Here is a 9,102-nt window from a genome sequence, read left to right as displayed (position 1 = left end):
CGGGCAAGGGTCACCAGATACATTCGCATCCGGCGCTAACACCCTAAACCTGTGCCACTCAAAACGTGATAGAGCATCTGCCACAACATTTTGAATGCCTGGAACATGCCTGGCGCAAAAGTTAATATTCCACTGTAAACAACGCAGAACAATAACTGACCCAACAACCGCAAAACAGGTAGACCAGATGTTTTTTTGTCTGTTAATCGACTGAACCACCACAAACTTATCACAACAAAAAACTACTGAAACATTGGGCAACACCTCGTGCCACAACTCCAACGCAACCATGATTGGGAATAACTCTAACAACAATAGATTCCCTGTTAGGCCTTCATCAAACCATGCTTTGGGCCATGGGGACGCACACCACCTGCCCTCCAGGTAAGCCCCAAAACTCAAATAACTAGACGCATTGGTGAACAACTGCAACTCCACATTGGATCTGAGTTCATTCTGCCAAACGCGAATACCATTGAAATCCGATAAAAACTCTTCCCAAATGTGCAAATCCATACGAATTTCTTTAGATAAATTAATAAAATGACCGGGCCTCTTAACACCAGCTGTTGCTCTCTCTAACTTCCTGCTAAAAACCTCCCATTGGGATAACCCTGCAGGCAAAATTAAGCGACTCCAATAATGAGTGAGCCTGCTTCAATGTCACTTTACCATTAGCCAATGCCACCATTATATCATCTCTCAAGCTCCCTACTTTTTCCATGGGCAAACGACAGCAACCCATAACCGTATCAATTTCAATACCTAAGAAAGTCAGAACTGATATAGGCCCAACTGTCTTTTCATCAGCTACCGGAAACCAAAACTCAGAAAACAATGACAAGTCATTCGCTAAAATACTATCACAACTATCAGACTCAGCCGGGCCCATGAACAAAACATCATCTAAGTAATGGACAATTCCAGACTCACCTGAATATTCCGAAATACACCAATGCAAAAAAACTACTAAACTTTTCAAAATAAGAACAAGATATAGAACAACCTATGGGAAGACATTTATCCACATAGAAACCATACGCAAGGCGAAAACCCAAATAGCGAAAACATTCTGGATCAATGTGCAGCTAATGGAAAGCCGACTCTATGTCGAGTTTACTCATCAAAGCTCCTCTACCAAATGACCTAACCTTCGCTAAGGCATCTTTGAAAGACTGATAAACCACCATGCTCAAAGCCTCCGGAATGGCATCTTTACCTGAAGACCCAACTGGACATGACAAATGCTGAATTAATCTAAACTTTCCCGGAGTCTTCTTAGGAACAACACCCACTGGGGACAAAATCAAGTCCAACACTGGAAGAGAACTAAAAGGCCCTACCATTCTACCCAGAGGAACCTCTTTATCCACTTTTTCTTTTAAAATTTCTGGAAACTGCTCAACCGAGCGCAAATTTCAAACCACACCTGAAAAAACCTGACCCTCAATAGACAAAGGGAAGTCCTTGGAAAAACCCAACCCTAACAAATCAGCATCTTCCCTGTTTGGGTAATGGTCTAACCAATAGGACAATTTATTCAACCTCACTGGAGTAGGAGCCCTACTTAGTACCGACAACCACGGGGGCGCGGTTCTACTGTCTGCTGAAACCTCCTCTACCACTGAGGACCACGTGCAGTCCTTAATGGGATGTGACCCCCACAGTGGATACAAACATGCCAAAAACAAGACCTCGACCCAAGGGTGCATTGGCCATTATTAAACGCATAGCACCTACCATGACTGCTCTTCCCTGACGTCCACCTACTGCTGGCGCCACCCCATTTTTCACTCACCACTTCAGAACCACCCTTCTGTGGTTGTGTAACATCTACAAAAATCTCCACATCTTTTTTACCAAAATCCATAACAGCTTTCCCATGCTGCTTCCTGCGAAACTCCTCATCATAAATCCTCCAAGCTAGCCCACGCCCTGATCTCGCTAATTCGTGTAACAAATACATATATTTTATTACATTCAAATGCTCCTGTGGTCTAGTCAGTGCCGTTTCTTGCGGCGGGCGAGCCGTGCAACCGCACGGGGCGCCCGCCGCGGCACTTTGTGTGTCCTTGTCTGCTCCTCGGGGGGCGCAGTTTTGCGGAATGACGCGATTGCGTCATGACGTCACGACGCAATCGCGTAATTCCGCGAAACCACGCCCCCCGAGCAGGAGTACTTGGATGATGGAGGAGGAGCAGACTACCTGGAAGGAGGGGGCGGCCGGCACGAGGGAGGTGAGGCGGCCCGACTTCGAAGAGCGAGAAGGTTCTGTATATGTGAGTAGTCTCTCTCTCCCCCCCCCCCACTTGACACCTGCCTGCCGCACTGTATTTAATGGGGACACCTGCCTGCCGCACTGTATTTAATGGGGACACCTGCCTGCCGCACTGTATTTAATGGGGACATCTGCCTGCCGCACTGTATTTAATGGGGACACCTGCCTGCCGCACTGTATTTAATGGGGACACCTGCCTGCCGCACTGTATTTAATGGCGACACCTGCCTGCCGCACTGTATTTAATGGGGACATCTGCCTGTGTACTGTGTAAAATGGGGACACCTGCCTGTCGTAGTGTATAAAATGGGGACACCTGCCTGCGTAGTGTATAAAATGGGGACACCTGCCTGCCATACTGTGTAAAAAGGGGACACCTGCCTGCCATACTGTGTAAAATGGGGACATGTGCCTGCCGCACTGTGTAAAATGGGGACACCTGCCTGCGTAATGTGTAAAATGGGGACACCTGCCTGCTGTAATTTATAAAATGGGGACACCTGCCTGCGTACTGTGTAAAATGGGGACACTTGTCTGCCGTGATGTGTAAAATGGGGACACCTGCCTGCCGTACTGTGTAAAATGGGGACTTTAGATTATTTTATTTTTCCCTGTGGTGGCCGTGATGATATCAGATGAGGCCACGCCCACTTTAATGAGCCCACGCCCATTTTAATGAGGGGGGGGCGCATTTTGAAATCTCGCACTGGGAGCCAAATTGGCTAGAAACAGCCCTGGGTCTAGTCTCCAAATAACAAGCTACAAAAACCAACATACCTTTTTGCCAATTCGAATATGACTTGTACGCCTCCTCACCTATACCTGATTTCTTTTTGGCTGCAGCTAACGCCTTCTTAGCTTTGCTCGTTAACGTAAACATGTTAACATACCTGCCCTGGCATATACGATCCATAATTCTAGGCCAGTCCCCCCTTAAAACAGCCGTATTAGCACATTGCAGCGAATCTTCTGGACCCTCCTCCGAAGACATGCTTTGTTTGCACTTCCTTTTATGTTTTTTATTACACCCACTGCAATCACTGTCCCCCAAATCTGAGGACTCCAAAGAAGATGTGGATGAACCACACTCCTTCCTGCGCCTACACTTACGCTTATCCACAGCTTTCTGCTTGCATGATTTCTCTGTAATCACTGACTTATTAAAAGAGCTGGTGTCCACACTCTCCGGACGCACCTTAAGGTCATAAACAGACTCACCATCACCTCTTCCGCCATCATCCTGAGCGGACTCGACCACAGCCGCTGACTCTCCTGAATCCTCCTGTAGATTGGGAACAATCACAGACTCTGCAGGAGAAGTGCAAGGGGACACATCCACTAGACACTCATCAAGAATCTCCTGACCATCCCTTTCCCTGCGCGCTCCCGCGTATAAAACAGCAGCTACTGTTTCCCTGACACTGTCCTCATTAATCCTAGTGGACATCTGCCCCCTCAAAATTCTCCCCCCTGCATGACCGGCTGTAAGAACGGGAACAAATGCTAATATCACTGAAGTGCATATGAACGCCACCTCAGATGAATTCCAGGCAGCACCTTTACGCCCCCAGCCTGGCGACCGCACCCTGAACGTGCTGCATCTGCGTATGACCGCCCAGGGACTGTGAGCCTGCCCGGTGTCCCTTCAGAAACAACAGTCTGCCCCTCACGCTCGAGTTCAATGGCTCAACTCACCGCGGTGCACCAGCATTAGCATGGCCTGATGTGACCGCATGCTGATCAACTCCCCTTGCACCTTCATTGCAACCCCGCAGACTGGCCCTTTCCCTACTACCAAATCCATTGGATGCTCCCAATACACCTCTATTCATCTACATGTTCCCCGAGCTTTCCTTCCAGACTGTTCACCTCTGGAAAGTCCATAGAAAAATAGAATTTGATGGCAGATAAGAACCACTTGGCCCAACTAGTCTGAGCCTTATTTTTATCCTTTAGGTAATCTCAACCCTTTTTGAACCTTAATTCTTTGTAAGGATATTCATATGCCTATCCCAAGCATGTACAAATTGCTCTACAGTATTACCCGGGCCTGTCACAAACACCTCTGGCTGCCACAGTCCCCCGTGGGCCCATGGGTTGACTGCGACGAATCTCTGAAACATGCAATCCTGAGGTAACCCCCGTCGAGGCTAACACACCACGCATCACCCCGCTCCACGAATCAGCCAAAGCGCCAATACTGCGAGACATTACACCGTCTGGTTGTACTTCCACAGCAGTAACAGTGTCTCCATTATGTCTGCTACCAGAGCGTGTCACAGATGTGCTGGTCACCCAACCTCTGTGTGACGCAGCTCCGCCGTCACTAAAGCTCTCTCCGGAGGTCAACCCGGCCCCAGGTGGTGGTCCTACCATCCACATTAGATACACTCTGCCGTTTTAACTGCACAGTGCTACCCTGCGACACTTGCTCCGCGGAACCCATTCCTTCATTAAAGCGGAGAGGGGGACCCGTAGCACGGCTGGGCCTCGGCATGTTTAAGCAAAGAATAGATTAGATAAAAGAAAGATTAGAGAAAAAGGGGGGGAAATAGAGAGAAGTAAAGTTTGAAGGAAATTGAAAATAAAATGAAGTAAAATAAATTCACAATTGTAAGCAATTCATTACAGCACAAACATAGAGCACTTCACTGTTCAATTTTCCTGAGGAAAAGAGGGAGAATCTAATCAATCCTCGCTTCATAAGCACTAAGCTCCTCCCATCACCTAATTCTTCAGCAAGCTCATAGGCCAACCTATTACCATAGTAACACCTACACCTGTCCCTGCTGCTTCATGCAGCCTACTACTCAGAAGTTTATGTCACTATTAGAGATGAGCGGGTTCGGTTTCTCTGAATCCGAACCCGCACGAACTTCATGTTTTTTTTCACGGGTCCGAGCGACTCGGATCTTCCCGCCTTGCTCGGTTAACCCGAGCGCGCCCGAACGTCATCATGACGCTGTCGGATTCTCGCGAGACTCGGATTCTATATAAGGAGCCGCGCGTCGCCGCCATTTTCACACGTGCATTGAGATTGATAGTGAGAGGACGTGGCTGGCGTCCTCTCCATTTAGATTATAAGAGAGAGAGATTTACTGGAGCTTAGGACTAGGAGGAGTACTGTTGAAGTGTAGAGAGTGCAGAGAGTTTACTAGTGAGTGACCACCAGACAGTGCAGTTTATTTAATATATCCGTTCTCTGCCTGAAAAAAGCGATACACACAGTGACTCAGTCACATACCATATCTGTGTGCACTGCTCAGGCTCAGCCCAGTGTGCTGCATCATCTATATATATTATATATCTGTCTGACTGCTCAGCTCACACAGCTTATAATTGTGGGGGAGACTGGGGAGCACTGCAGTGCCAGTTATAGGTTATAGCAGGAGCCAGGAGTACATAATATTATATTAAAATTAAACAGTGCACACTTTTGCTGCAGGAGTGCCACTGCCAGTGTGACTGACCAGTGACCTGACCACACTGACCACCAGTATAGTTAGTAGTATACTTATATTGTGATTGCCTGAAAAAGTTAAACACTCGTCGTGTGACTTCACTTGTGTGTTGTTGTTTTTTTTATTCTATAAAAATAAAACTCATTCTGCTGACAGACAGTGTACAGCAGGTCCGTCATTATATAATATATAATATATACCTGTCCGGCTGCAGTAGTGATATATATATATTTTTTATATCATTTATCATCCAGTCGCAGCAGACACAGTACGGTAGTTCACGGCTGTGGCTACCTCTGTGTCTGCACTCGGCAGGCAGTCCGTCCATAATTGTATACCACCTAACCGTGGTTTTTTTTTCTTCTTTATACATACATACTACTACGACATCTCTTTATCAACCAGTCTATATTAGCAGCAGACACAGTACAGTACGGTAGTTCACGGCTGTGGCTACCTCTGTATCTGCACTCGGCAGGCAGTCCGTCCATAATTGTATACCACCTAACCGTGGTTTTTTTTTCTTTCTTCTTTATACATACATAGTTACATAGACATCTCTTTATCAACCAGTCTATATTAGCAGCAGACACAGTACAGTACGGTAGTTCACGGCTGTGGCTACCTCTGTGTCTGCACTCGGCAGGCAGTCCGTCCATAATTGTATACCACCTAACCGTGGTTTTTTTTTCTTTCTTCTTTATACATACATAGTTACATAGACATCTCTTTATCAACCAGTCTATATTAGCAGCAGACACAGTACAGTACGGTAGTTCACGGCTGTGGCTACCTCTGTGTCTGCACTCGGCAGGCAGTCCGTCCATAATTGTATACCACCTAACCGTGGTTTTTTTTTCTTTCTTCTTTATACATACATAGTTACATAGACATCTCTTTATCAACCAGTCTATATTAGCAGCAGACACAGTACAGTACGGTAGTTCACGGCTGTGGCTACCTCTGTGTCTGCACTCGGCAGGCAGTCCGTCCATAATTGTATACCACCTAACCGTGGTTTTTTTTTCTTTCTTCTTTATACATACATAGTTACATAGACATCTCTTTATCAACCAGTCTATATTAGCAGCAGACACAGTACAGTACGGTAGTTCACGGCTGTGGCTACCTCTGTGTCTGCACTCGGCAGGCAGTCCGTCCATAATTGTATACCACCTAACCGTGGTTTTTTTTTCTTTCTTCTTTATACATACATAGTTACATAGACATCTCTTTATCAACCAGTCTATATTAGCAGCAGACACAGTACAGTACGGTAGTTCACGGCTGTTGCTACCTCTGTGTCTGCACTCGGCAGGCAGTCCGTCCATAATTGTATACCACCTAACCGTGGTTTTTTTTTCTTTCTTCTTTATACATACATAGTTACATAGACATCTCTTTATCAACCAGTCTATATTAGCAGCAGACACAGTACAGTACGGTAGTTCACGGCTGTGGCTACCTCTGTGTCTGCACTCGGCAGGCAGTCCATAATTGTATACTAGTATCCATCTCCATTGTTTACCTGAGGTGCCTTTTAGTTGTGCCTATTAAAATATGGAGAACAAAAATGTTGAGGTTCCAAAATTAGGGAAAGATCAAGATCCACTTCCACCTCGTGCTGAAGCTGCTGCCACTAGTCATGGCCGAGACGATGAAATGCCAGCAACGTCGTCTGCCAAGGCCGATGCCCAATGTCATAGTACAGAGCATGTCAAATCCAAAACACCAAATATCAGAAAAAAAAGGACTCCAAAACCTAAAATAAAATTGTCGGAGGAGAAGCGTAAACTTGCCAATATGCCATTTACGACACGGAGTGGCAAGGAACGGCTGAGGCCCTGGCCTATGTTCATGGCTAGTGGTTCAGCTTCACATGAGGATGGAAGCACTCAGCCTCTCGCTAGAAAAATGAAAAGACTCAAGCTGGCAAAAGCAGCACAGCAAAGAACTGTGCATTCTTCGAAATCCCAAATCCACAAGGAGAGTCCAATTGTGTCGGTTGCGATGCCTGACCTTCCCAACACTGGACGTGAAGAGCAAGCGCCTTCCACCATTTGCACGCCCCCTGCAAGTGCTGGAAGGAGCACCCGCAGTCCAGTTCCTGATAGTCAGATTGAAGATGTCAGTGTTGAAGTACACCAGGATGAGGAGGATATGGGTGTTGCTGGCGCTGGGGAGGAAATTGACCAGGAGGATTCTGATGGTGAGGTGGTTTGTTTAAGTCAGGCACCCGGGGAGACACCTGTTGTCCGTGGGAGGAATATGGCCGTTGACATGCCAGGTGAAAATACCAAAAAAATCAGCTCTTCGGTGTGGAGGTATTTCACCAGAAATGCGGACAACAGGTGTCAAGCCGTGTGTTCCCTTTGTCAAGCTGTAATAAGTAGGGGTAAGGACGTTAACCACCTCGGAACATCCTCCCTTATACGTCACCTGCAGCGCATTCATAATAAGTCAGTGACAAGTTCAAAAACTTTGGGTGACAGCGGAAGCAGTCCACTGACCAGTAAATCCCTTCCTCTTGTAACCAAGCTCACGCAAACCACCCCACCAACTCCCTCAGTGTCAATTTCCTCCTTCCCCAGGAATGCCAATAGCCCTGCAGGCCATGTCACTGGCAATTCTGATGATTCCTCTCCTGCCTGGGATTCCTCCGATGCATCCTTGCGTGTAACGCCTACTGCTGCTGGCGCTGCTGTTGTTGCTGCTGGGAGTCGATGGTCATCCCAGAGGGGAAGTCGTAAGCCCACTTGTACTACTTCCAGTAAGCAATTGACTGTTCAACAGTCCTTTGCGAGGAAGATGAAATATCACAGCAGTCATCCTGCTGCAAAGCGGATAACTGAGGCCTTGACAACTATGTTGGTGTTAGACGTGCGTCCGGTATCCGCCGTTAGTTCACAGGGAACTAGACAATTTATTGAGGCAGTGTGCCCCCGTTACCAAATACCATCTAGGTTCCACTTCTCTAGGCAGGCGATACCGAGAATGTACACGGACGTCAGAAAAAGACTCACCAGTGTCCTAAAAAATGCAGTTGTACCCAATGTCCACTTAACCACGGACATGTGGACAAGTGGAGCAGGGCAGGGTCAGGACTATATGACTGTGACAGCCCACTGGGTAGATGTATGGACTCCCGCTGCAAGAACAGCAGCGGCGGCACCAGTAGCAGCATCTCGCAAACGCCAACTCTTTCCTAGGCAGGCTACGCTTTGTATCACCGCTTTCCAGAATACGCACACAGCTGAAAACCTCTTACGGCAACTGAGGAAGATCATCGCGGAATGGCTTACCCCAATTGGACTCTCCTGTGGATTTGTGGCATCGGACAACGCCAGCAATATTGTGTGTGCA

The sequence above is a fragment of the Pseudophryne corroboree genome, chromosome 6 (genome assembly GCF_028390025.1).
Source record: "Pseudophryne corroboree isolate aPseCor3 chromosome 6, aPseCor3.hap2, whole genome shotgun sequence".
In the NCBI taxonomy this organism is placed as follows: domain Eukaryota; kingdom Metazoa; phylum Chordata; class Amphibia; order Anura; family Myobatrachidae; genus Pseudophryne; species Pseudophryne corroboree.
Note: the sequence above shows the minus strand (reverse complement) of the source record.